General features: G+C 49.6%; 24 non-coding genes across 24 annotated transcripts; all 24 read left to right on the top strand.

Annotated features, from left to right (window-relative positions):
* The first annotated feature begins 19 nt into the window (after nucleotides 1-19).
* On the top strand, nucleotides 20-138 carry LOC126442738 (5S ribosomal RNA). Its single transcript, XR_007581629.1, has one exon. It is a non-coding gene; the product is annotated as a 5S ribosomal RNA (ribosomal RNA).
* Nucleotides 139-1,152: 1,014 nt separating this feature from the next.
* LOC126442728 (5S ribosomal RNA) lies at nucleotides 1,153-1,271 on the top strand. The gene has a single exon (XR_007581620.1). It is a non-coding gene; the product is annotated as a 5S ribosomal RNA (ribosomal RNA).
* A 1,017-nt stretch (nucleotides 1,272-2,288) lies between these two features.
* LOC126442727 (5S ribosomal RNA) lies at nucleotides 2,289-2,407 on the top strand. Its single transcript, XR_007581619.1, has one exon. It is a non-coding gene; the product is annotated as a 5S ribosomal RNA (ribosomal RNA).
* Nucleotides 2,408-3,424: 1,017 nt separating this feature from the next.
* Nucleotides 3,425-3,543, top strand: LOC126442726 (5S ribosomal RNA). Its single transcript, XR_007581618.1, has one exon. It is a non-coding gene; the product is annotated as a 5S ribosomal RNA (ribosomal RNA).
* A 1,012-nt stretch (nucleotides 3,544-4,555) lies between these two features.
* On the top strand, nucleotides 4,556-4,674 carry LOC126442725 (5S ribosomal RNA). Its single transcript, XR_007581617.1, has one exon. It is a non-coding gene; the product is annotated as a 5S ribosomal RNA (ribosomal RNA).
* A 1,018-nt stretch (nucleotides 4,675-5,692) lies between these two features.
* LOC126442724 (5S ribosomal RNA) lies at nucleotides 5,693-5,811 on the top strand. Its single transcript, XR_007581616.1, has one exon. It is a non-coding gene; the product is annotated as a 5S ribosomal RNA (ribosomal RNA).
* A 1,012-nt stretch (nucleotides 5,812-6,823) lies between these two features.
* On the top strand, nucleotides 6,824-6,942 carry LOC126442723 (5S ribosomal RNA). Its single transcript, XR_007581615.1, has one exon. It is a non-coding gene; the product is annotated as a 5S ribosomal RNA (ribosomal RNA).
* Nucleotides 6,943-7,955: 1,013 nt separating this feature from the next.
* LOC126442722 (5S ribosomal RNA) lies at nucleotides 7,956-8,074 on the top strand. The gene has a single exon (XR_007581614.1). It is a non-coding gene; the product is annotated as a 5S ribosomal RNA (ribosomal RNA).
* Nucleotides 8,075-9,091: 1,017 nt separating this feature from the next.
* Nucleotides 9,092-9,210, top strand: LOC126442721 (5S ribosomal RNA). Its single transcript, XR_007581613.1, has one exon. It is a non-coding gene; the product is annotated as a 5S ribosomal RNA (ribosomal RNA).
* A 1,012-nt stretch (nucleotides 9,211-10,222) lies between these two features.
* Nucleotides 10,223-10,341, top strand: LOC126442719 (5S ribosomal RNA). The gene has a single exon (XR_007581611.1). It is a non-coding gene; the product is annotated as a 5S ribosomal RNA (ribosomal RNA).
* Nucleotides 10,342-11,355: 1,014 nt separating this feature from the next.
* LOC126442716 (5S ribosomal RNA) lies at nucleotides 11,356-11,474 on the top strand. Its single transcript, XR_007581610.1, has one exon. It is a non-coding gene; the product is annotated as a 5S ribosomal RNA (ribosomal RNA).
* A 1,017-nt stretch (nucleotides 11,475-12,491) lies between these two features.
* Nucleotides 12,492-12,610, top strand: LOC126442715 (5S ribosomal RNA). Its single transcript, XR_007581609.1, has one exon. It is a non-coding gene; the product is annotated as a 5S ribosomal RNA (ribosomal RNA).
* A 1,012-nt stretch (nucleotides 12,611-13,622) lies between these two features.
* LOC126442714 (5S ribosomal RNA) lies at nucleotides 13,623-13,741 on the top strand. Its single transcript, XR_007581608.1, has one exon. It is a non-coding gene; the product is annotated as a 5S ribosomal RNA (ribosomal RNA).
* Nucleotides 13,742-14,759: 1,018 nt separating this feature from the next.
* LOC126442713 (5S ribosomal RNA) lies at nucleotides 14,760-14,878 on the top strand. The gene has a single exon (XR_007581607.1). It is a non-coding gene; the product is annotated as a 5S ribosomal RNA (ribosomal RNA).
* Nucleotides 14,879-15,891: 1,013 nt separating this feature from the next.
* On the top strand, nucleotides 15,892-16,010 carry LOC126442712 (5S ribosomal RNA). The gene has a single exon (XR_007581606.1). It is a non-coding gene; the product is annotated as a 5S ribosomal RNA (ribosomal RNA).
* A 1,014-nt stretch (nucleotides 16,011-17,024) lies between these two features.
* LOC126442711 (5S ribosomal RNA) lies at nucleotides 17,025-17,143 on the top strand. The gene has a single exon (XR_007581605.1). It is a non-coding gene; the product is annotated as a 5S ribosomal RNA (ribosomal RNA).
* Nucleotides 17,144-18,157: 1,014 nt separating this feature from the next.
* On the top strand, nucleotides 18,158-18,276 carry LOC126442710 (5S ribosomal RNA). Its single transcript, XR_007581604.1, has one exon. It is a non-coding gene; the product is annotated as a 5S ribosomal RNA (ribosomal RNA).
* A 1,014-nt stretch (nucleotides 18,277-19,290) lies between these two features.
* LOC126442709 (5S ribosomal RNA) lies at nucleotides 19,291-19,409 on the top strand. Its single transcript, XR_007581603.1, has one exon. It is a non-coding gene; the product is annotated as a 5S ribosomal RNA (ribosomal RNA).
* Nucleotides 19,410-20,421: 1,012 nt separating this feature from the next.
* On the top strand, nucleotides 20,422-20,540 carry LOC126442708 (5S ribosomal RNA). The gene has a single exon (XR_007581602.1). It is a non-coding gene; the product is annotated as a 5S ribosomal RNA (ribosomal RNA).
* A 1,013-nt stretch (nucleotides 20,541-21,553) lies between these two features.
* On the top strand, nucleotides 21,554-21,672 carry LOC126442742 (5S ribosomal RNA). Its single transcript, XR_007581631.1, has one exon. It is a non-coding gene; the product is annotated as a 5S ribosomal RNA (ribosomal RNA).
* A 1,013-nt stretch (nucleotides 21,673-22,685) lies between these two features.
* On the top strand, nucleotides 22,686-22,804 carry LOC126442741 (5S ribosomal RNA). The gene has a single exon (XR_007581630.1). It is a non-coding gene; the product is annotated as a 5S ribosomal RNA (ribosomal RNA).
* Nucleotides 22,805-23,818: 1,014 nt separating this feature from the next.
* Nucleotides 23,819-23,937, top strand: LOC126442732 (5S ribosomal RNA). The gene has a single exon (XR_007581623.1). It is a non-coding gene; the product is annotated as a 5S ribosomal RNA (ribosomal RNA).
* Nucleotides 23,938-24,951: 1,014 nt separating this feature from the next.
* LOC126442720 (5S ribosomal RNA) lies at nucleotides 24,952-25,070 on the top strand. The gene has a single exon (XR_007581612.1). It is a non-coding gene; the product is annotated as a 5S ribosomal RNA (ribosomal RNA).
* Nucleotides 25,071-26,084: 1,014 nt separating this feature from the next.
* Nucleotides 26,085-26,203, top strand: LOC126442707 (5S ribosomal RNA). The gene has a single exon (XR_007581601.1). It is a non-coding gene; the product is annotated as a 5S ribosomal RNA (ribosomal RNA).
* The last annotated feature ends 406 nt before the right edge of the window (nucleotides 26,204-26,609 follow it).

Here is a 26,609-nt window from a genome sequence, read left to right as displayed (position 1 = left end):
GCGCCTACATTATATGGGCGCCAACGGCCATACCATGTTGAGTACACCGGTTCTCGTCCGATCACCGAAGTTAAGCAACATCGGGCGTGGATAGTACTTGGATGGGTGACCACCTGGGAACACCACGTGCTGTTGGCTCCCTTTCATTTACCTTTTTTTTTTTATACCGCCCTCTTTCCATATCACCGTTCTGTTGTGACAAAGATTCTTGCTTAAGCATTTTAATCTACTGTAATGACCATAAGGTGCGAAATTGCAGTAAATATCTCAGTTTGAGGGAGAATGTGCTAACCAAGTTCGCCAGGAAGTCTTTGAAAACGACAAAACAGTACGAATCGGCAGATGTGTTCTGAAATACGTCAGCGCCTGTTGTTGTGTAGCGGTGTACAATTCCTACTTCGATATGTAATTATAAATATATTCCTTAGTCGTCTCGTCTCGTCTCGTCATCTCCTGCAGACGTTTCTTGTGCTTGCGCTGTTATATGGGCCACGACCCGAGCGGCAGCGAGCGGCAGTCGAGCAAAGTCGGGACAAGTCGGGACGGGGACAGGGACAGGAATGGTGCGAATGCACTGCAAATTACGCAAACACCTCGTCTGAGGCGAGGCGGGGAAGCTCACATCGCCAGCAGTGGCGCCCTCCAACAACACTCTGCCACACCCCGCACAGGCCATACGCCGGTCGGCCGCGCGCCAGCCCTCCTGCGCTGGACACCAGGGACAAGATGCGTCTTCCGCGAGTGTCGAAGGCTGCACGCGCCAAGCGGATGACAGGAGGTGCAACGAGAAGCTGCGCGTCTCACACACACGGCGGCGCGCCCGCTAATTCGGCAGTCGCTCTGCTGGCACGTCGGATTGCGGAAGGAAGTGCTTACAATTACAATTCTGTTCGTGTTTTATGTTGTAAAGGTGTTAGCTTGTAACGATGTAATGTTAATAAATAAATTTATAAATCTCACAAAAAAAAAAAAAAATACACGAAGCGCGTCCTTCCGGCTCATAAGTTTTGGAACTCAGGATTGCGTTCGCGCTAACGTGACGAATTGTCAATAAAAAAAAAATGCGGCTGCTTTCGACCGAAAAGTATGATTTTGTGTGTGTTGGGATAAGAACCGAATGCGAATTCTGCCATGCGCCTACATTATATGGGCGCCAACGGCCATACCATGTTGAGTACACCGGTTCTCGTCCGATCACCGAAGTTAAGCAACATCGGGCGTGGTTAGTACTTGGATGGGTGACCACCTGGGAACACCACGTGCTGTTGGCTCCCTTTCATTTACCTTTTTTTTTTATACCGCCCTCTTTCCATACCACCGTTCTGTTGTGACAAAGATTCTTGCTTAAGCATTTTAATCTACTGTAATGACCATAAGGTGCGAAATTGCAGTAAATATCTCAGTTTGAGGGAGAATGTGCTAACCAAGTTCGCCAGGAAGTCTTTGAAAACGACAAAACAGTACGAATCGGCAGATGTGTTCTGAAATACGTCAGCGCCTGTTGTTGTGTAGCGGTGTACAATTCCTACTTCGATATGTAATTATAAATATATTCCTTAGTCGTCTCGTCTCGTCTCCTCATCTCCTGCAGACGTTTCTTGTGCTTGCGCTGTTATATGGGCCACGACCCGAGCGGCAGCGAGCGGCAGTCGAGCAAAGTCGGGACAAGTCGGGACGGGGACAGGGACAGGAATGGTGCGAATGCACTGCAAATTACGCAAACACCTCGTCTGAGGCGAGGCGAGGCGAGGAAGGTCACATCGCCAGCAGTGGCGCCCTCCAACAACACTCTGCCACACCCCACACAGCCCTTACGCCGGTCGGCCGCGCGCCAGCCCTCCTGCGCTGGACACCAGGGACAAGATGCGTCTTCCGCGAGTGTCGAAGGCTGCACGCGCCAAGCGGATGACAGGAGGTGCAACGAGAAGCTGCGCGTCTCACACACACGGCGGCGCGCCCGCTAATTCGGCAGTCGCTCTGCTGGCACGTCGGATTGCGGAAGGAAGTGCTTACAATTACAATTCTGTTCGTGTTTTATGTTGTAAAGGTGTTAGCTTGTAACGATGTAATGTTAATAAATAAATTTATAAATCTCACAAAAAAAAAAAAAATACACGAAGCGCGTCCTTCCGGCTCATAAGTTTTGGAACTCAGGATTGCGTTCGCGCTAACGTGACGAATTGTCAATAAAAAAAAAATGCGGCTGCTTTCGACCGAAAAGTATGATTTTGTGTGTGTTGGGATAAGAACCGAATGCGAATTCTGCCATGCGCCTACATTATATGGGCGCCAACGGCCATACCATGTTGAGTACACCGGTTCTCGTCCGATCACCGAAGTTAAGCAACATCGGGCGTGGTTAGTACTTGGATGGGTGACCACCTGGGAACACCACGTGCTGTTGGCTCCCTTTCATTTACCTTTTTTTTTTATACCGCCCTCTTTCCATACCACCGTTCTGTTGTGACAAAGATTCTTGCTTAAGCATTTTAATCTACTGTAATGACCATAAGGTGCGAAATTGCAGTAAATATCTCAGTTTGAGGGAGAATGTGCTAACCAAGTTCGCCAGGAAGTCTTTGAAAACGACAAAACAGTACGAATCGGCAGATGTGTTCTGAAATACGTCAGCGCCTGTTGTTGTGTAGCGGTGTACAATTCCTACTTCGATATGTAATTATAAATATATTCCTTAGTCGTCTCGTCTCGTCTCCTCATCTCCTGCAGACGTTTCTTGTGCTTGCGCTGTTATATGGGCCACGACCCGAGCGGCAGCGAGCGGCAGTCGAGCAAAGTCGGGACAAGTCGGGACGGGGACAGGGACAGGAATGGTGCGAATGCACTGCAAATTACGCAAACACCTCGTCTGAGGCGAGGCGAGGCGAGGAAGGTCACATCGCCAGCAGTGGCGCCCTCCAACAACACTCTGCCACACCCCACACAGCCCTTACGCCGGTCGGCCGCGCGCCAGCCCTCCTGCGCTGGACACCAGGGACAAGATGCGTCTTCCGCGAGTGTCGAAGGCTGCACGCGCCAAGCGGATGACAGGAGGTGCAACGAGAAGCTGCGCGTCTCACACACACGGCGGCGCGCCCGCTAATTCGGCAGTCGCTCTGCTGGCACGTCGGATTGCGGAAGGAAGTGCTTACAATTACAATTCTGTTCGTGTTTTATGTTGTAAAGGTGTTAGCTTGTAACGATGTAATGTTAATAAATAAATTTATAAATCTCACAAAAAAAAAAAAAATACACGAAGCGCGTCCTTCCGGCTCATAAGTTTTGGAACTCAGGATTGCGTTCGCGCTAACGTGACGAATTGTCAATAAAAAAAAAATGCGGCTGCTTTCGACCGAAAAGTATGATTTTGTGTGTGTTGGGATAAGAACCGAATGCGAATTCTGCCATGCGCCTACATTATATGGGCGCCAACGGCCATACCATGTTGAGTACACCGGTTCTCGTCCGATCACCGAAGTTAAGCAACATCGGGCGTGGTTAGTACTTGGATGGGTGACCACCTGGGAACACCACGTGCTGTTGGCTCCCTTTCATTTACCTTTTTTTTTTATACCGCCCTCTTTCCATACCACCGTTCTGTTGTGACAAAGATTCTTGCTTAAGCATTTTAATCTACTGTAATGACCATAAGGTGCGAAATTGCAGTAAATATCTCAGTTTGAGGGAGAATGTGCTAACCAAGTTCGCCAGGAAGTCTTTGAAAACGACAAAACAGTACGAATCGGCAGATGTGTTCTGAAATACGTCAGCGCCTGTTGTTGTGTAGCGGTGTACAATTCCTACTTCGATATGTAATTATAAATATATTCCTTAGTCGTCTCGTCTCGTCTCGTCATCTCCTGCAGACGTTTCTTGTGCTTGCGCTGTTATATGGGCCACGACCCGAGCGGCAGCGAGCGGCAGTCGAGCAAAGTCGGGACAAGTCGGGACGGGGACAGGGACAGGAATGGTGCGAATGCACTGCAAATTACGCAAACACCTCGTCTGAGGCGAGGCGGGGAAGCTCACATCGCCAGCAGTGGCGCCCTCCAACAACACTCTGCCACACCCCGCACAGGCCATACGCCGGTCGGCCGCGCGCCAGCCCTCCTGCGCTGGACACCAGGGACAAGATGCGTCTTCCGCGAGTGTCGAAGGCTGCACGCGCCAAGCGGATGACAGGAGGTGCAACGAGAAGCTGCGCGTCTCACACACACGGCGGCGCGCCCGCTAATTCGGCAGTCGCTCTGCTGGCACGTCGGATTGCGGAAGGAAGTGCTTACAATTACAATTCTGTTCGTGTTTTATGTTGTAAAGGTGTTAGCTTGTAACGATGTAATGTTAATAAATAAATTTATAAATCTCACAAAAAAAAAAAAAATACACGAAGCGCGTCCTTCCGGCTCATAAGTTTTGGAACTCAGGATTGCGTTCGCGCTAACGTGACGAATTGTCAATAAAAAAAAAATGCGGCTGCTTTCGACCGAAAAGTATGATTTTGTGTGTGTTGGGATAAGAACCGAATGCGAATTCTGCCATGCGCCTACATTATATGGGCGCCAACGGCCATACCATGTTGAGTACACCGGTTCTCGTCCGATCACCGAAGTTAAGCAACATCGGGCGTGGTTAGTACTTGGATGGGTGACCACCTGGGAACACCACGTGCTGTTGGCTCCCTTTCATTTACCTTTTTTTTTTTATACCGCCCTCTTTCCATACCACCGTTCTGTTGTGACAAAGATTCTTGCTTAAGCATTTTAATCTACTGTAATGACCATAAGGTGCGAAATTGCAGTAAATATCTCAGTTTGAGGGAGAATGTGCTAACCAAGTTCGCCAGGAAGTCTTTGAAAACGACAAAACAGTACGAATCGGCAGATGTGTTCTGAAATACGTCAGCGCCTGTTGTTGTGTAGCGGTGTACAATTCCTACTTCGATATGTAATTATAAATATATTCCTTAGTCGTCTCGTCTCGTCTCGTCATCTCCTGCAGACGTTTCTTGTGCTTGCGCTGTTATATGGGCCACGACCCGAGCGGCAGCGAGCGGCAGTCGAGCAAAGTCGGGACAAGTCGGGACGGGGACAGGGACAGGAATGGTGCGAATGCACTGCAAATTACGCAAACACCTCGTCTGAGGCGAGGCGAGGCGAGGAAGGTCACATCGCCAGCAGTGGCGCCCTCCAACAACACTCTGCCACACCCCACACAGCCCTTACGCCGGTCGGCCGCGCGCCAGCCCTCCTGCGCTGGACACCAGGGACAAGATGCGTCTTCCGCGAGTGTCGAAGGCTGCACGCGCCAAGCGGATGACAGGAGGTGCAACGAGAAGCTGCGCGTCTCACACACACGGCGGCGCGCCCGCTAATTCGGCAGTCGCTCTGCTGGCACGTCGGATTGCGGAAGGAAGTGCTTACAATTACAATTCTGTTCGTGTTTTATGTTGTAAAGGTGTTAGCTTGTAACGATGTAATGTTAATAAATAAATTTATAAATCTCACAAAAAAAAAAAAAATACACGAAGCGCGTCCTTCCGGCTCATAAGTTTTGGAACTCAGGATTGCGTTCGCGCTAACGTGACGAATTGTCAATAAAAAAAAAATGCGGCTGCTTTCGACCGAAAAGTATGATTTTGTGTGTGTTGGGATAAGAACCGAATGCGAATTCTGCCATGCGCCTACATTATATGGGCGCCAACGGCCATACCATGTTGAGTACACCGGTTCTCGTCCGATCACCGAAGTTAAGCAACATCGGGCGTGGTTAGTACTTGGATGGGTGACCACCTGGGAACACCACGTGCTGTTGGCTCCCTTTCATTTACCTTTTTTTTTTATACCGCCCTCTTTCCATACCACCGTTCTGTTGTGACAAAGATTCTTGCTTAAGCATTTTAATCTACTGTAATGACCATAAGGTGCGAAATTGCAGTAAATATCTCAGTTTGAGGGAGAATGTGCTAACCAAGTTCGCCAGGAAGTCTTTGAAAACGACAAAACAGTACGAATCGGCAGATGTGTTCTGAAATACGTCAGCGCCTGTTGTTGTGTAGCGGTGTACAATTCCTACTTCGATATGTAATTATAAATATATTCCTTAGTCGTCTCGTCTCGTCTCGTCATCTCCTGCAGACGTTTCTTGTGCTTGCGCTGTTATATGGGCCACGACCCGAGCGGCAGCGAGCGGCAGTCGAGCAAAGTCGGGACAAGTCGGGACGGGGACAGGGACAGGAATGGTGCGAATGCACTGCAAATTACGCAAACACCTCGTCTGAGGCGAGGCGGGGAAGCTCACATCGCCAGCAGTGGCGCCCTCCAACAACACTCTGCCACACCCCGCACAGGCCATACGCCGGTCGGCCGCGCGCCAGCCCTCCTGCGCTGGACACCAGGGACAAGATGCGTCTTCCGCGAGTGTCGAAGGCTGCACGCGCCAAGCGGATGACAGGAGGTGCAACGAGAAGCTGCGCGTCTCACACACACGGCGGCGCGCCCGCTAATTCGGCAGTCGCTCTGCTGGCACGTCGGATTGCGGAAGGAAGTGCTTACAATTACAATTCTGTTCGTGTTTTATGTTGTAAAGGTGTTAGCTTGTAACGATGTAATGTTAATAAATAAATTTATAAATCTCACAAAAAAAAAAAAAATACACGAAGCGCGTCCTTCCGGCTCATAAGTTTTGGAACTCAGGATTGCGTTCGCGCTAACGTGACGAATTGTCAATAAAAAAAAAATGCGGCTGCTTTCGACCGAAAAGTATGATTTTGTGTGTGTTGGGATAAGAACCGAATGCGAATTCTGCCATGCGCCTACATTATATGGGCGCCAACGGCCATACCATGTTGAGTACACCGGTTCTCGTCCGATCACCGAAGTTAAGCAACATCGGGCGTGGTTAGTACTTGGATGGGTGACCACCTGGGAACACCACGTGCTGTTGGCTCCCTTTCATTTACCTTTTTTTTTTTATACCGCCCTCTTTCCATACCACCGTTCTGTTGTGACAAAGATTCTTGCTTAAGCATTTTAATCTACTGTAATGACCATAAGGTGCGAAATTGCAGTAAATATCTCAGTTTGAGGGAGAATGTGCTAACCAAGTTCGCCAGGAAGTCTTTGAAAACGACAAAACAGTACGAATCGGCAGATGTGTTCTGAAATACGTCAGCGCCTGTTGTTGTGTAGCGGTGTACAATTCCTACTTCGATATGTAATTATAAATATATTCCTTAGTCGTCTCGTCTCGTCTCGTCATCTCCTGCAGACGTTTCTTGTGCTTGCGCTGTTATATGGGCCACGACCCGAGCGGCAGCGAGCGGCAGTCGAGCAAAGTCGGGACAAGTCGGGACGGGGACAGGGACAGGAATGGTGCGAATGCACTGCAAATTACGCAAACACCTCGTCTGAGGCGAGGCGGGGAAGCTCACATCGCCAGCAGTGGCGCCCTCCAACAACACTCTGCCACACCCCGCACAGGCCATACGCCGGTCGGCCGCGCGCCAGCCCTCCTGCGCTGGACACCAGGGACAAGATGCGTCTTCCGCGAGTGTCGAAGGCTGCACGCGCCAAGCGGATGACAGGAGGTGCAACGAGAAGCTGCGCGTCTCACACACACGGCGGCGCGCCCGCTAATTCGGCAGTCGCTCTGCTGGCACGTCGGATTGCGGAAGGAAGTGCTTACAATTACAATTCTGTTCGTGTTTTATGTTGTAAAGGTGTTAGCTTGTAACGATGTAATGTTAATAAATAAATTTATAAATCTCACAAAAAAAAAAAAAATACACGAAGCGCGTCCTTCCGGCTCATAAGTTTTGGAACTCAGGATTGCGTTCGCGCTAACGTGACGAATTGTCAATAAAAAAAAAATGCGGCTGCTTTCGACCGAAAAGTATGATTTTGTGTGTGTTGGGATAAGAACCGAATGCGAATTCTGCCATGCGCCTACATTATATGGGCGCCAACGGCCATACCATGTTGAGTACACCGGTTCTCGTCCGATCACCGAAGTTAAGCAACATCGGGCGTGGTTAGTACTTGGATGGGTGACCACCTGGGAACACCACGTGCTGTTGGCTCCCTTTCATTTACCTTTTTTTTTTATACCGCCCTCTTTCCATACCACCGTTCTGTTGTGACAAAGATTCTTGCTTAAGCATTTTAATCTACTGTAATGACCATAAGGTGCGAAATTGCAGTAAATATCTCAGTTTGAGGGAGAATGTGCTAACCAAGTTCGCCAGGAAGTCTTTGAAAACGACAAAACAGTACGAATCGGCAGATGTGTTCTGAAATACGTCAGCGCCTGTTGTTGTGTAGCGGTGTACAATTCCTACTTCGATATGTAATTATAAATATATTCCTTAGTCGTCTCGTCTCGTCTCGTCATCTCCTGCAGACGTTTCTTGTGCTTGCGCTGTTATATGGGCCACGACCCGAGCGGCAGCGAGCGGCAGTCGAGCAAAGTCGGGACAAGTCGGGACGGGGACAGGGACAGGAATGGTGCGAATGCACTGCAAATTACGCAAACACCTCGTCTGAGGCGAGGCGAGGCGAGGAAGGTCACATCGCCAGCAGTGGCGCCCTCCAACAACACTCTGCCACACCCCACACAGCCCTTACGCCGGTCGGCCGCGCGCCAGCCCTCCTGCGCTGGACACCAGGGACAAGATGCGTCTTCCGCGAGTGTCGAAGGCTGCACGCGCCAAGCGGATGACAGGAGGTGCAACGAGAAGCTGCGCGTCTCACACACACGGCGGCGCGCCCGCTAATTCGGCAGTCGCTCTGCTGGCACGTCGGATTGCGGAAGGAAGTGCTTACAATTACAATTCTGTTCGTGTTTTATGTTGTAAAGGTGTTAGCTTGTAACGATGTAATGTTAATAAATAAATTTATAAATCTCACAAAAAAAAAAAAAATACACGAAGCGCGTCCTTCCGGCTCATAAGTTTTGGAACTCAGGATTGCGTTCGCGCTAACGTGACGAATTGTCAATAAAAAAAAAATGCGGCTGCTTTCGACCGAAAAGTATGATTTTGTGTGTGTTGGGATAAGAACCGAATGCGAATTCTGCCATGCGCCTACATTATATGGGCGCCAACGGCCATACCATGTTGAGTACACCGGTTCTCGTCCGATCACCGAAGTTAAGCAACATCGGGCGTGGTTAGTACTTGGATGGGTGACCACCTGGGAACACCACGTGCTGTTGGCTCCCTTTCATTTACCTTTTTTTTTTATACCGCCCTCTTTCCATACCACCGTTCTGTTGTGACAAAGATTCTTGCTTAAGCATTTTAATCTACTGTAATGACCATAAGGTACGAAATTGCAGTAAATATCTCAGTTTGAGGGAGAATGTGCTAACCAAGTTCGCCAGGAAGTCTTTGAAAACGACAAAACAGTACGAATCGGCAGATGTGTTCTGAAATACGTCAGCGCCTGTTGTTGTGTAGCGGTGTACAATTCCTACTTCGATATGTAATTATAAATATATTCCTTAGTCGTCTCGTCTCGTCTCGTCATCTCCTGCAGACGTTTCTTGTGCTTGCGCTGTTATATGGGCCACGACCCGAGCGGCAGCGAGCGGCAGTCGAGCAAAGTCGGGACAAGTCGGGACGGGGACAGGGACAGGAATGGTGCGAATGCACTGCAAATTACGCAAACACCTCGTCTGAGGCGAGGCGGGGAAGCTCACATCGCCAGCAGTGGCGCCCTCCAACAACACTCTGCCACACCCCGCACAGGCCATACGCCGGTCGGCCGCGCGCCAGCCCTCCTGCGCTGGACACCAGGGACAAGATGCGTCTTCCGCGAGTGTCGAAGGCTGCACGCGCCAAGCGGATGACAGGAGGTGCAACGAGAAGCTGCGCGTCTCACACACACGGCGGCGCGCCCGCTAATTCGGCAGTCGCTCTGCTGGCACGTCGGATTGCGGAAGGAAGTGCTTACAATTACAATTCTGTTCGTGTTTTATGTTGTAAAGGTGTTAGCTTGTAACGATGTAATGTTAATAAATAAATTTATAAATCTCACAAAAAAAAAAAAAATACACGAAGCGCGTCCTTCCGGCTCATAAGTTTTGGAACTCAGGATTGCGTTCGCGCTAACGTGACGAATTGTCAATAAAAAAAAAATGCGGCTGCTTTCGACCGAAAAGTATGATTTTGTGTGTGTTGGGATAAGAACCGAATGCGAATTCTGCCATGCGCCTACATTATATGGGCGCCAACGGCCATACCATGTTGAGTACACCGGTTCTCGTCCGATCACCGAAGTTAAGCAACATCGGGCGTGGTTAGTACTTGGATGGGTGACCACCTGGGAACACCACGTGCTGTTGGCTCCCTTTCATTTACCTTTTTTTTTTTATACCGCCCTCTTTCCATACCACCGTTCTGTTGTGACAAAGATTCTTGCTTAAGCATTTTAATCTACTGTAATGACCATAAGGTGCGAAATTGCAGTAAATATCTCAGTTTGAGGGAGAATGTGCTAACCAAGTTCGCCAGGAAGTCTTTGAAAACGACAAAACAGTACGAATCGGCAGATGTGTTCTGAAATACGTCAGCGCCTGTTGTTGTGTAGCGGTGTACAATTCCTACTTCGATATGTAATTATAAATATATTCCTTAGTCGTCTCGTCTCGTCTCGTCATCTCCTGCAGACGTTTCTTGTGCTTGCGCTGTTATATGGGCCACGACCCGAGCGGCAGCGAGCGGCAGTCGAGCAAAGTCGGGACAAGTCGGGACGGGGACAGGGACAGGAATGGTGCGAATGCACTGCAAATTACGCAAACACCTCGTCTGAGGCGAGGCGGGGAAGCTCACATCGCCAGCAGTGGCGCCCTCCAACAACACTCTGCCACACCCCGCACAGGCCATACGCCGGTCGGCCGCGCGCCAGCCCTCCTGCGCTGGACACCAGGGACAAGATGCGTCTTCCGCGAGTGTCGAAGGCTGCACGCGCCAAGCGGATGACAGGAGGTGCAACGAGAAGCTGCGCGTCTCACACACACGGCGGCGCGCCCGCTAATTCGGCAGTCGCTCTGCTGGCACGTCGGATTGCGGAAGGAAGTGCTTACAATTACAATTCTGTTCGTGTTTTATGTTGTAAAGGTGTTAGCTTGTAACGATGTAATGTTAATAAATAAATTTATAAATCTCACAAAAAAAAAAAAAAATACACGAAGCGCGTCCTTCCGGCTCATAAGTTTTGGAACTCAGGATTGCGTTCGCGCTAACGTGACGAATTGTCAATAAAAAAAAAATGCGGCTGCTTTCGACCGAAAAGTATGATTTTGTGTGTGTTGGGATAAGAACCGAATGCGAATTCTGCCATGCGCCTACATTATATGGGCGCCAACGGCCATACCATGTTGAGTACACCGGTTCTCGTCCGATCACCGAAGTTAAGCAACATCGGGCGTGGTTAGTACTTGGATGGGTGACCACCTGGGAACACCACGTGCTGTTGGCTCCCTTTCATTTACCTTTTTTTTTTATACCGCCCTCTTTCCATACCACCGTTCTGTTGTGACAAAGATTCTTGCTTAAGCATTTTAATCTACTGTAATGACCATAAGGTGCGAAATTGCAGTAAATATCTCAGTTTGAGGGAGAATGTGCTAACCAAGTTCGCCAGGAAGTCTTTGAAAACGACAAAACAGTACGAATCGGCAGATGTGTTCTGAAATACGTCAGCGCCTGTTGTTGTGTAGCGGTGTACAATTCCTACTTCGATATGTAATTATAAATATATTCCTTAGTCGTCTCGTCTCGTCTCGTCATCTCCTGCAGACGTTTCTTGTGCTTGCGCTGTTATATGGGCCACGACCCGAGCGGCAGCGAGCGGCAGTCGAGCAAAGTCGGGACAAGTCGGGACGGGGACAGGGACAGGAATGGTGCGAATGCACTGCAAATTACGCAAACACCTCGTCTGAGGCGAGGCGAGGCGAGGAAGGTCACATCGCCAGCAGTGGCGCCCTCCAACAACACTCTGCCACACCCCACACAGCCCTTACGCCGGTCGGCCGCGCGCCAGCCCTCCTGCGCTGGACACCAGGGACAAGATGCGTCTTCCGCGAGTGTCGAAGGCTGCACGCGCCAAGCGGATGACAGGAGGTGCAACGAGAAGCTGCGCGTCTCACACACACGGCGGCGCGCCCGCTAATTCGGCAGTCGCTCTGCTGGCACGTCGGATTGCGGAAGGAAGTGCTTACAATTACAATTCTGTTCGTGTTTTATGTTGTAAAGGTGTTAGCTTGTAACGATGTAATGTTAATAAATAAATTTATAAATCTCACAAAAAAAAAAAAAATACACGAAGCGCGTCCTTCCGGCTCATAAGTTTTGGAACTCAGGATTGCGTTCGCGCTAACGTGACGAATTGTCAATAAAAAAAAAATGCGGCTGCTTTCGACCGAAAAGTATGATTTTGTGTGTGTTGGGATAAGAACCGAATGCGAATTCTGCCATGCGCCTACATTATATGGGCGCCAACGGCCATACCATGTTGAGTACACCGGTTCTCGTCCGATCACCGAAGTTAAGCAACATCGGGCGTGGTTAGTACTTGGATGGGTGACCACCTGGGAACACCACGTGCTGTTGGCTCCCTTTCATTTACCTTTTTTTTTTATACCGCCCTCTTTCCATACCACCGTTCTGTTGTGACAAAGATTCTTGCTTAAGCATTTTAATCTACTGTAATGACCATAAGGTGCGAAATTGCAGTAAATATCTCAGTTTGAGGGAGAATGTGCTAACCAAGTTCGCCAGGAAGTCTTTGAAAACGACAAAACAGTACGAATCGGCAGATGTGTTCTGAAATACGTCAGCGCCTGTTGTTGTGTAGCGGTGTACAATTCCTACTTCGATATGTAATTATAAATATATTCCTTAGTCGTCTCGTCTCGTCTCGTCATCTCCTGCAGACGTTTCTTGTGCTTGCGCTGTTATATGGGCCACGACCCGAGCGGCAGCGAGCGGCAGTCGAGCAAAGTCGGGACAAGTCGGGACGGGGACAGGGACAGGAATGGTGCGAATGCACTGCAAATTACGCAAACACCTCGTCTGAGGCGAGGCGGGGAAGCTCACATCGCCAGCAGTGGCGCCCTCCAACAACACTCTGCCACACCCCGCACAGGCCATACGCCGGTCGGCCGCGCGCCAGCCCTCCTGCGCTGGACACCAGGGACAAGATGCGTCTTCCGCGAGTGTCGAAGGCTGCACGCGCCAAGCGGATGACAGGAGGTGCAACGAGAAGCTGCGCGTCTCACACACACGGCGGCGCGCCCGCTAATTCGGCAGTCGCTCTGCTGGCACGTCGGATTGCGGAAGGAAGTGCTTACAATTACAATTCTGTTCGTGTTTTATGTTGTAAAGGTGTTAGCTTGTAACGATGTAATGTTAATAAATAAATTTATAAATCTCACAAAAAAAAAAAAAATACACGAAGCGCGTCCTTCCGGCTCATAAGTTTTGGAACTCAGGATTGCGTTCGCGCTAACGTGACGAATTGTCAATAAAAAAAAAATGCGGCTGCTTTCGACCGAAAAGTATGATTTTGTGTGTGTTGGGATAAGAACCGAATGCGAATTCTGCCATGCGCCTACATTATATGGGCGCCAACGGCCATACCATGTTGAGTACACCGGTTCTCGTCCGATCACCGAAGTTAAGCAACATCGGGCGTGGTTAGTACTTGGATGGGTGACCACCTGGGAACACCACGTGCTGTTGGCTCCCTTTCATTTACCTTTTTTTTTTTATACCGCCCTCTTTCCATACCACCGTTCTGTTGTGACAAAGATTCTTGCTTAAGCATTTTAATCTACTGTAATGACCATAAGGTGCGAAATTGCAGTAAATATCTCAGTTTGAGGGAGAATGTGCTAACCAAGTTCGCCAGGAAGTCTTTGAAAACGACAAAACAGTACGAATCGGCAGATGTGTTCTGAAATACGTCAGCGCCTGTTGTTGTGTAGCGGTGTACAATTCCTACTTCGATATGTAATTATAAATATATTCCTTAGTCGTCTCGTCTCGTCTCGTCATCTCCTGCAGACGTTTCTTGTGCTTGCGCTGTTATATGGGCCACGACCCGAGCGGCAGCGAGCGGCAGTCGAGCAAAGTCGGGACAAGTCGGGACGGGGACAGGGACAGGAATGGTGCGAATGCACTGCAAATTACGCAAACACCTCGTCTGAGGCGAGGCGAGGCGAGGAAGGTCACATCGCCAGCAGTGGCGCCCTCCAACAACACTCTGCCACACCCCACACAGCCCTTACGCCGGTCGGCCGCGCGCCAGCCCTCCTGCGCTGGACACCAGGGACAAGATGCGTCTTCCGCGAGTGTCGAAGGCTGCACGCGCCAAGCGGATGACAGGAGGTGCAACGAGAAGCTGCGCGTCTCACACACACGGCGGCGCGCCCGCTAATTCGGCAGTCGCTCTGCTGGCACGTCGGATTGCGGAAGGAAGTGCTTACAATTACAATTCTGTTCGTGTTTTATGTTGTAAAGGTGTTAGCTTGTAACGATGTAATGTTAATAAATAAATTTATAAATCTCACAAAAAAAAAAAAAATACACGAAGCGCGTCCTTCCGGCTCATAAGTTTTGGAACTCAGGATTGCGTTCGCGCTAACGTGACGAATTGTCAATAAAAAAAAAATGCGGCTGCTTTCGACCGAAAAGTATGATTTTGTGTGTGTTGGGATAAGAACCGAATGCGAATTCTGCCATGCGCCTACATTATATGGGCGCCAACGGCCATACCATGTTGAGTACACCGGTTCTCGTCCGATCACCGAAGTTAAGCAACATCGGGCGTGGTTAGTACTTGGATGGGTGACCACCTGGGAACACCACGTGCTGTTGGCTCCCTTTCATTTACCTTTTTTTTTTATACCGCCCTCTTTCCATACCACCGTTCTGTTGTGACAAAGATTCTTGCTTAAGCATTTTAATCTACTGTAATGACCATAAGGTGCGAAATTGCAGTAAATATCTCAGTTTGAGGGAGAATGTGCTAACCAAGTTCGCCAGGAAGTCTTTGAAAACGACAAAACAGTACGAATCGGCAGATGTGTTCTGAAATACGTCAGCGCCTGTTGTTGTGTAGCGGTGTACAATTCCTACTTCGATATGTAATTATAAATATATTCCTTAGTCGTCTCGTCTCGTCTCGTCATCTCCTGCAGACGTTTCTTGTGCTTGCGCTGTTATATGGGCCACGACCCGAGCGGCAGCGAGCGGCAGTCGAGCAAAGTCGGGACAAGTCGGGACGGGGACAGGGACAGGAATGGTGCGAATGCACTGCAAATTACGCAAACACCTCGTCTGAGGCGAGGCGGGGAAGCTCACATCGCCAGCAGTGGCGCCCTCCAACAACACTCTGCCACACCCCGCACAGGCCATACGCCGGTCGGCCGCGCGCCAGCCCTCCTGCGCTGGACACCAGGGACAAGATGCGTCTTCCGCGAGTGTCGAAGGCTGCACGCGCCAAGCGGATGACAGGAGGTGCAACGAGAAGCTGCGCGTCTCACACACACGGCGGCGCGCCCGCTAATTCGGCAGTCGCTCTGCTGGCACGTCGGATTGCGGAAGGAAGTGCTTACAATTACAATTCTGTTCGTGTTTTATGTTGTAAAGGTGTTAGCTTGTAACGATGTAATGTTAATAAATAAATTTATAAATCTCACAAAAAAAAAAAAAAATACACGAAGCGCGTCCTTCCGGCTCATAAGTTTTGGAACTCAGGATTGCGTTCGCGCTAACGTGACGAATTGTCAATAAAAAAAAAATGCGGCTGCTTTCGACCGAAAAGTATGATTTTGTGTGTGTTGGGATAAGAACCGAATGCGAATTCTGCCATGCGCCTACATTATATGGGCGCCAACGGCCATACCATGTTGAGTACACCGGTTCTCGTCCGATCACCGAAGTTAAGCAACATCGGGCGTGGTTAGTACTTGGATGGGTGACCACCTGGGAACACCACGTGCTGTTGGCTCCCTTTCATTTACCTTTTTTTTTTTATACCGCCCTCTTTCCATACCACCGTTCTGTTGTGACAAAGATTCTTGCTTAAGCATTTTAATCTACTGTAATGACCATAAGGTGCGAAATTGCAGTAAATATCTCAGTTTGAGGGAGAATGTGCTAACCAAGTTCGCCAGGAAGTCTTTGAAAACGACAAAACAGTACGAATCGGCAGATGTGTTCTGAAATACGTCAGCGCCTGTTGTTGTGTAGCGGTGTACAATTCCTACTTCGATATGTAATTATAAATATATTCCTTAGTCGTCTCGTCTCGTCTCGTCATCTCCTGCAGACGTTTCTTGTGCTTGCGCTGTTATATGGGCCACGACCCGAGCGGCAGCGAGCGGCAGTCGAGCAAAGTCGGGACAAGTCGGGACGGGGACAGGGACAGGAATGGTGCGAATGCACTGCAAATTACGCAAACACCTCGTCTGAGGCGAGGCGGGGAAGCTCACATCGCCAGCAGTGGCGCCCTCCAACAACACTCTGCCACACCCCGCACAGGCCATACGCCGGTCGGCCGCGCGCCAGCCCTCCTGCGCTGGACACCAGGGACAAGATGCGTCTTCCGCGAGTGTCGAAGGCTGCACGCGCCAAGCGGATGACAGGAGGTGCAACGAGAAGCTGCGCGTCTCACACACACGGCGGCGCGCCCGCTAATTCGGCAGTCGCTCTGCTGGCACGTCGGATTGCGGAAGGAAGTGCTTACAATTACAATTCTGTTCGTGTTTTATGTTGTAAAGGTGTTAGCTTGTAACGATGTAATGTTAATAAATAAATTTATAAATCTCACAAAAAAAAAAAAAAATACACGAAGCGCGTCCTTCCGGCTCATAAGTTTTGGAACTCAGGATTGCGTTCGCGCTAACGTGACGAATTGTCAATAAAAAAAAAATGCGGCTGCTTTCGACCGAAAAGTATGATTTTGTGTGTGTTGGGATAAGAACCGAATGCGAATTCTGCCATGCGCCTACATTATATGGGCGCCAACGGCCATACCATGTTGAGTACACCGGTTCTCGTCCGATCACCGAAGTTAAGCAACATCGGGCGTGGTTAGTACTTGGATGGGTGACCACCTGGGAACACCACGTGCTGTTGGCTCCCTTTCATTTACCTTTTTTTTTTTATACCGCCCTCTTTCCATACCACCGTTCTGTTGTGACAAAGATTCTTGCTTAAGCATTTTAATCTACTGTAATGACCATAAGGTGCGAAATTGCAGTAAATATCTCAGTTTGAGGGAGAATGTGCTAACCAAGTTCGCCAGGAAGTCTTTGAAAACGACAAAACAGTACGAATCGGCAGATGTGTTCTGAAATACGTCAGCGCCTGTTGTTGTGTAGCGGTGTACAATTCCTACTTCGATATGTAATTATAAATATATTCCTTAGTCGTCTCGTCTCGTCTCGTCATCTCCTGCAGACGTTTCTTGTGCTTGCGCTGTTATATGGGCCACGACCCGAGCGGCAGCGAGCGGCAGTCGAGCAAAGTCGGGACAAGTCGGGACGGGGACAGGGACAGGAATGGTGCGAATGCACTGCAAATTACGCAAACACCTCGTCTGAGGCGAGGCGGGGAAGCTCACATCGCCAGCAGTGGCGCCCTCCAACAACACTCTGCCACACCCCGCACAGGCCATACGCCGGTCGGCCGCGCGCCAGCCCTCCTGCGCTGGACACCAGGGACAAGATGCGTCTTCCGCGAGTGTCGAAGGCTGCACGCGCCAAGCGGATGACAGGAGGTGCAACGAGAAGCTGCGCGTCTCACACACACGGCGGCGCGCCCGCTAATTCGGCAGTCGCTCTGCTGGCACGTCGGATTGCGGAAGGAAGTGCTTACAATTACAATTCTGTTCGTGTTTTATGTTGTAAAGGTGTTAGCTTGTAACGATGTAATGTTAATAAATAAATTTATAAATCTCACAAAAAAAAAAAAAAATACACGAAGCGCGTCCTTCCGGCTCATAAGTTTTGGAACTCAGGATTGCGTTCGCGCTAACGTGACGAATTGTCAATAAAAAAAAAATGCGGCTGCTTTCGACCGAAAAGTATGATTTTGTGTGTGTTGGGATAAGAACCGAATGCGAATTCTGCCATGCGCCTACATTATATGGGCGCCAACGGCCATACCATGTTGAGTACACCGGTTCTCGTCCGATCACCGAAGTTAAGCAACATCGGGCGTGGTTAGTACTTGGATGGGTGACCACCTGGGAACACCACGTGCTGTTGGCTCCCTTTCATTTACCTTTTTTTTTTTATACCGCCCTCTTTCCATACCACCGTTCTGTTGTGACAAAGATTCTTGCTTAAGCATTTTAATCTACTGTAATGACCATAAGGTGCGAAATTGCAGTAAATATCTCAGTTTGAGGGAGAATGTGCTAACCAAGTTCGCCAGGAAGTCTTTGAAAACGACAAAACAGTACGAATCGGCAGATGTGTTCTGAAATACGTCAGCGCCTGTTGTTGTGTAGCGGTGTACAATTCCTACTTCGATATGTAATTATAAATATATTCCTTAGTCGTCTCGTCTCGTCTCGTCATCTCCTGCAGACGTTTCTTGTGCTTGCGCTGTTATATGGGCCACGACCCGAGCGGCAGCGAGCGGCAGTCGAGCAAAGTCGGGACAAGTCGGGACGGGGACAGGGACAGGAATGGTGCGAATGCACTGCAAATTACGCAAACACCTCGTCTGAGGCGAGGCGGGGAAGCTCACATCGCCAGCAGTGGCGCCCTCCAACAACACTCTGCCACACCCCGCACAGGCCATACGCCGGTCGGCCGCGCGCCAGCCCTCCTGCGCTGGACACCAGGGACAAGATGCGTCTTCCGCGAGTGTCGAAGGCTGCACGCGCCAAGCGGATGACAGGAGGTGCAACGAGAAGCTGCGCGTCTCACACACACGGCGGCGCGCCCGCTAATTCGGCAGTCGCTCTGCTGGCACGTCGGATTGCGGAAGGAAGTGCTTACAATTACAATTCTGTTCGTGTTTTATGTTGTAAAGGTGTTAGCTTGTAACGATGTAATGTTAATAAATAAATTTATAAATCTCACAAAAAAAAAAAAAAATACACGAAGCGCGTCCTTCCGGCTCATAAGTTTTGGAACTCAGGATTGCGTTCGCGCTAACGTGACGAATTGTCAATAAAAAAAAAATGCGGCTGCTTTCGACCGAAAAGTATGATTTTGTGTGTGTTGGGATAAGAACCGAATGCGAATTCTGCCATGCGCCTACATTATATGGGCGCCAACGGCCATACCATGTTGAGTACACCGGTTCTCGTCCGATCACCGAAGTTAAGCAACATCGGGCGTGGTTAGTACTTGGATGGGTGACCACCTGGGAACACCACGTGCTGTTGGCTCCCTTTCATTTACCTTTTTTTTTTATACCGCCCTCTTTCCATACCACCGTTCTGTTGTGACAAAGATTCTTGCTTAAGCATTTTAATCTACTGTAATGACCATAAGGTGCGAAATTGCAGTAAATATCTCAGTTTGAGGGAGAATGTGCTAACCAAGTTCGCCAGGAAGTCTTTGAAAACGACAAAACAGTACGAATCGGCAGATGTGTTCTGAAATACGTCAGCGCCTGTTGTTGTGTAGCGGTGTACAATTCCTACTTCGATATGTAATTATAAATATATTCCTTAGTCGTCTCGTCTCGTCTCGTCATCTCCTGCAGACGTTTCTTGTGCTTGCGCTGTTATATGGGCCACGACCCGAGCGGCAGCGAGCGGCAGTCGAGCAAAGTCGGGACAAGTCGGGACGGGGACAGGGACAGGAATGGTGCGAATGCACTGCAAATTACGCAAACACCTCGTCTGAGGCGAGGCGGGGAAGCTCACATCGCCAGCAGTGGCGCCCTCCAACAACACTCTGCCACACCCCGCACAGGCCATACGCCGGTCGGCCGCGCGCCAGCCCTCCTGCGCTGGACACCAGGGACAAGATGCGTCTTCCGCGAGTGTCGAAGGCTGCACGCGCCAAGCGGATGACAGGAGGTGCAACGAGAAGCTGCGCGTCTCACACACACGGCGGCGCGCCCGCTAATTCGGCAGTCGCTCTGCTGGCACGTCGGATTGCGGAAGGAAGTGCTTACAATTACAATTCTGTTCGTGTTTTATGTTGTAAAGGTGTTAGCTTGTAACGATGTAATGTTAATAAATAAATTTATAAATCTCACAAAAAAAAAAAAAATACACGAAGCGCGTCCTTCCGGCTCATAAGTTTTGGAACTCAGGATTGCGTTCGCGCTAACGTGACGAATTGTCAATAAAAAAAAAATGCGGCTGCTTTCGACCGAAAAGTATGATTTTGTGTGTGTTGGGATAAGAACCGAATGCGAATTCTGCCATGCGCCTACATTATATGGGCGCCAACGGCCATACCATGTTGAGTACACCGGTTCTCGTCCGATCACCGAAGTTAAGCAACATCGGGCGTGGTTAGTACTTGGATGGGTGACCACCTGGGAACACCACGTGCTGTTGGCTCCCTTTCATTTACCTTTTTTTTTTTATACCGCCCTCTTTCCATACCACCGTTCTGTTGTGACAAAGATTCTTGCTTAAGCATTTTAATCTACTGTAATGACCATAAGGTGCGAAATTGCAGTAAATATCTCAGTTTGAGGGAGAATGTGCTAACCAAGTTCGCCAGGAAGTCTTTGAAAACGACAAAACAGTACGAATCGGCAGATGTGTTCTGAAATACGTCAGCGCCTGTTGTTGTGTAGCGGTGTACAATTCCTACTTCGATATGTAATTATAAATATATTCCTTAGTCGTCTCGTCTCGTCTCGTCATCTCCTGCAGACGTTTCTTGTGCTTGCGCTGTTATATGGGCCACGACCCGAGCGGCAGCGAGCGGCAGTCGAGCAAAGTCGGGACAAGTCGGGACGGGGACAGGGACAGGAATGGTGCGAATGCACTGCAAATTACGCAAACACCTCGTCTGAGGCGAGGCGGGGAAGCTCACATCGCCAGCAGTGGCGCCCTCCAACAACACTCTGCCACACCCCGCACAGGCCATACGCCGGTCGGCCGCGCGCCAGCCCTCCTGCGCTGGACACCAGGGACAAGATGCGTCTTCCGCGAGTGTCGAAGGCTGCACGCGCCAAGCGGATGACAGGAGGTGCAACGAGAAGCTGCGCGTCTCACACACACGGCGGCGCGCCCGCTAATTCGGCAGTCGCTCTGCTGGCACGTCGGATTGCGGAAGGAAGTGCTTACAATTACAATTCTGTTCGTGTTTTATGTTGTAAAGGTGTTAGCTTGTAACGATGTAATGTTAATAAATAAATTTATAAATCTCACAAAAAAAAAAAAAATACACGAAGCGCGTCCTTCCGGCTCATAAGTTTTGGAACTCAGGATTGCGTTCGCGCTAACGTGACGAATTGTCAATAAAAAAAAAATGCGGCTGCTTTCGACCGAAAAGTATGATTTTGTGTGTGTTGGGATAAGAACCGAATGCGAATTCTGCCATGCGCCTACATTATATGGGCGCCAACGGCCATACCATGTTGAGTACACCGGTTCTCGTCCGATCACCGAAGTTAAGCAACATCGGGCGTGGTTAGTACTTGGATGGGTGACCACCTGGGAACACCACGTGCTGTTGGCTCCCTTTCATTTACCTTTTTTTTTTTATACCGCCCTCTTTCCATACCACCGTTCTGTTGTGACAAAGATTCTTGCTTAAGCATTTTAATCTACTGTAATGACCATAAGGTGCGAAATTGCAGTAAATATCTCAGTTTGAGGGAGAATGTGCTAACCAAGTTCGCCAGGAAGTCTTTGAAAACGACAAAACAGTACGAATCGGCAGATGTGTTCTGAAATACGTCAGCGCCTGTTGTTGTGTAGCGGTGTACAATTCCTACTTCGATATGTAATTATAAATATATTCCTTAGTCGTCTCGTCTCGTCTCGTCATCTCCTGCAGACGTTTCTTGTGCTTGCGCTGTTATATGGGCCACGACCCGAGCGGCAGCGAGCGGCAGTCGAGCAAAGTCGGGACAAGTCGGGACGGGGACAGGGACAGGAATGGTGCGAATGCACTGCAAATTACGCAAACACCTCGTCTGAGGCGAGGCGGGGAAGCTCACATCGCCAGCAGTGGCGCCCTCCAACAACACTCTGCCACACCCCGCACAGGCCATACGCCGGTCGGCCGCGCGCCAGCCCTCCTGCGCTGGACACCAGGGACAAGATGCGTCTTCCGCGAGTGTCGAAGGCTGCACGCGCCAAGCGGATGACAGGAGGTGCAACGAGAAGCTGCGCGTCTCACACACACGGCGGCGCGCCCGCTAATTCGGCAGTCGCTCTGCTGGCACGTCGGATTGCGGAAGGAAGTGCTTACAATTACAATTCTGTTCGTGTTTTATGTTGTAAAGGTGTTAGCTTGTAACGATGTAATGTTAATAAATAAATTTATAAATCTCACAAAAAAAAAAAAATACACGAAGCGCGTCCTTCCGGCTCATAAGTTTTGGAACTCAGGATTGCGTTCGCGCTAACGTGACGAATTGTCAATAAAAAAAAAAATGCGGCTGCTTTCGACCGAAAAGTATGATTTTGTGTGTGTTGGGATAAGAACCGAATGCGAATTCTGCCATGCGCCTACATTATATGGGCGCCAACGGCCATACCATGTTGAGTACACCGGTTCTCGTCCGATCACCGAAGTTAAGCAACATCGGGCGTGGTTAGTACTTGGATGGGTGACCACCTGGGAACACCACGTGCTGTTGGCTCCCTTTCATTTACCTTTTTTTTTTTATACCGCCCTCTTTCCATACCACCGTTCTGTTGTGACAAAGATTCTTGCTTAAGCATTTTAATCTACTGTAATGACCATAAGGTGCGAAATTGCAGTAAATATCTCAGTTTGAGGGAGAATGTGCTAACCAAGTTCGCCAGGAAGTCTTTGAAAACGACAAAACAGTACGAATCGGCAGATGTGTTCTGAAATACGTCAGCGCCTGTTGTTGTGTAGCGGTGTACAATTCCTACTTCGATATGTAATTATAAATATATTCCTTAGTCGTCTCGTCTCGTCTCGTCATCTCCTGCAGACGTTTCTTGTGCTTGCGCTGTTATATGGGCCACGACCCGAGCGGCAGCGAGCGGCAGTCGAGCAAAGTCGGGACAAGTCGGGACGGGGACAGGGACAGGAATGGTGCGAATGCACTGCAAATTACGCAAACACCTCGTCTGAGGCGAGGCGGGGAAGCTCACATCGCCAGCAGTGGCGCCCTCCAACAACACTCTGCCACACCCCGCACAGGCCATACGCCGGTCGGCCGCGCGCCAGCCCTCCTGCGCTGGACACCAGGGACAAGATGCGTCTTCCGCGAGTGTCGAAGGCTGCACGCGCCAAGCGGATGACAGGAGGTGCAACGAGAAGCTGCGCGTCTCACACACACGGCGGCGCGCCCGCTAATTCGGCAGTCGCTCTGCTGGCACGTCGGATTGCGGAAGGAAGTGCTTACAATTACAATTCTGTTCGTGTTTTATGTTGTAAAGGTGTTAGCTTGTAACGATGTAATGTTAATAAATAAATTTATAAATCTCACAAAAAAAAAAAAAATACACGAAGCGCGTCCTTCCGGCTCATAAGTTTTGGAACTCAGGATTGCGTTCGCGCTAACGTGACGAATTGTCAATAAAAAAAAAAATGCGGCTGCTTTCGACCGAAAAGTATGATTTTGTGTGTGTTGGGATAAGAACCGAATGCGAATTCTGCCATGCGCCTACATTATATGGGCGCCAACGGCCATACCATGTTGAGTACACCGGTTCTCGTCCGATCACCGAAGTTAAGCAACATCGGGCGTGGTTAGTACTTGGATGGGTGACCACCTGGGAACACCACGTGCTGTTGGCTCCCTTTCATTTACCTTTTTTTTTTTATACCGCCCTCTTTCCATACCACCGTTCTGTTGTGACAAAGATTCTTGCTTAAGCATTTTAATCTACTGTAATGACCATAAGGTGCGAAATTGCAGTAAATATCTCAGTTTGAGGGAGAATGTGCTAACCAAGTTCGCCAGGAAGTCTTTGAAAACGACAAAACAGTACGAATCGGCAGATGTGTTCTGAAATACGTCAGCGCCTGTTGTTGTGTAGCGGTGTACAATTCCTACTTCGATATGTAATTATAAATATATTCCTTAGTCGTCTCGTCTCGTCTCGTCATCTCCTGCAGACGTTTCTTGTGCTTGCGCTGTTATATGGGCCACGACCCGAGCGGCAGCGAGCGGCAGTCGAGCAAAGTCGGGACAAGTCGGGACGGGGACAGGGACAGGAATGGTGCGAATGCACTGCAAATTACGCAAACACCTCGTCTGAGGCGAGGCGGGGAAGCTCACATCGCCAGCAGTGGCGCCCTCCAACAACACTCTGCCACACCCCGCACAGGCCATACGCCGGTCGGCCGCGCGCCAGCCCTCCTGCGCTGGACACCAGGGACAAGATGCGTCTTCCGCGAGTGTCGAAGGCTGCACGCGCCAAGCGGATGACAGGAGGTGCAACGAGAAGCTGCGCGTCTCACACACACGGCGGCGCGCCCGCTAATTCGGCAGTCGCTCTGCTGGCACGTCGGATTGCGGAAGGAAGTGCTTACAATTACAATTCTGTTCGTGTTTTATGTTGTAAAGGTGTTAGCTTGTAACGATGTAATGTTAATAAATAAATTTATAAATCTCACAAAAAAAAAAAAAAATACACGAAGCGCGTCCTTCCGGCTCATAAGTTTTGGAACTCAGGATTGCGTTCGCGCTAACGTGACGAATTGTCAATAAAAAAAAAATGCGGCTGCTTTCGACCGAAAAGTATGATTTTGTGTGTGTTGGGATAAGAACCGAATGCGAATTCTGCCATGCGCCTACATTATATGGGCGCCAACGGCCATACCATGTTGAGTACACCGGTTCTCGTCCGATCACCGAAGTTAAGCAACATCGGGCGTGGTTAGTACTTGGATGGGTGACCACCTGGGAACACCACGTGCTGTTGGCTCCCTTTCATTTACCTTTTTTTTTTTATACCGCCCTCTTTCCATACCACCGTTCTGTTGTGACAAAGATTCTTGCTTAAGCATTTTAATCTACTGTAATGACCATAAGGTGCGAAATTGCAGTAAATATCTCAGTTTGAGGGAGAATGTGCTAACCAAGTTCGCCAGGAAGTCTTTGAAAACGACAAAACAGTACGAATCGGCAGATGTGTTCTGAAATACGTCAGCGCCTGTTGTTGTGTAGCGGTGTACAATTCCTACTTCGATATGTAATTATAAATATATTCCTTAGTCGTCTCGTCTCGTCTCGTCATCTCCTGCAGACGTTTCTTGTGCTTGCGCTGTTATATGGGCCACGACCCGAGCGGCAGCGAGCGGCAGTCGAGCAAAGTCGGGACAAGTCGGGACGGGGACAGGGACAGGAATGGTGCGAATGCACTGCAAATTACGCAAACACCTCGTCTGAGGCGAGGCGGGGAAGCTCACATCGCCAGCAGTGGCGCCCTCCAACAACACTCTGCCACACCCCGCACAGGCCATACGCCGGTCGGCCGCGCGCCAGCCCTCCTGCGCTGGACACCAGGGACAAGATGCGTCTTCCGCGAGTGTCGAAGGCTGCACGCGCCAAGCGGATGACAGGAGGTGCAACGAGAAGCTGCGCGTCTCACACACACGGCGGCGCGCCCGCTAATTCGGCAGTCGCTCTGCTGGCACGTCGGATTGCGGAAGGAAGTGCTTACAATTACAATTCTGTTCGTGTTTTATGTTGTAAAGGTGTTAGCTTGTAACGATGTAATGTTAATAAATAAATTTATAAATCTCACAAAAAAAAAAAAAAATACACGAAGCGCGTCCTTCCGGCTCATAAGTTTTGGAACTCAGGATTGCGTTCGCGCTAACGTGACGAATTGTCAATAAAAAAAAAATGCGGCTGCTTTCGACCGAAAAGTATGATTTTGTGTGTGTTGGGATAAGAACCGAATGCGAATTCTGCCATGCGCCTACATTATATGGGCGCCAACGGCCATACCATGTTGAGTACACCGGTTCTCGTCCGATCACCGAAGTTAAGCAACATCGGGCGTGGTTAGTACTTGGATGGGTGACCACCTGGGAACACCACGTGCTGTTGGCTCCCTTTCATTTACCTTTTTTTTTTTATACCGCCCTCTTTCCATACCACCGTTCTGTTGTGACAAAGATTCTTGCTTAAGCATTTTAATCTACTGTAATGACCATAAGGTGCGAAATTGCAGTAAATATCTCAGTTTGAGGGAGAATGTGCTAACCAAGTTCGCCAGGAAGTCTTTGAAAACGACAAAACAGTACGAATCGGCAGATGTGTTCTGAAATACGTCAGCGCCTGTTGTTGTGTAGCGGTGTACAATTCCTACTTCGATATGTAATTATAAATATATTCCTTAGTCGTCTCGTCTCGTCTCGTCATCTCCTGCAGACGTTTCTTGTGCTTGCGCTGTTATATGGGCCACGACCCGAGCGGCAGCGAGCGGCAGTCGAGCAAAGTCGGGACAAGTCCAGTC

Source organism: Schistocerca serialis, unplaced genomic scaffold (assembly GCF_023864345.2).
Source record: "Schistocerca serialis cubense isolate TAMUIC-IGC-003099 unplaced genomic scaffold, iqSchSeri2.2 HiC_scaffold_1401, whole genome shotgun sequence".
NCBI classification, from domain to species: Eukaryota; Metazoa; Arthropoda; class Insecta; order Orthoptera; family Acrididae; genus Schistocerca; species Schistocerca serialis.
This window is presented reverse-complemented; position numbering and strand designations above follow the sequence as displayed.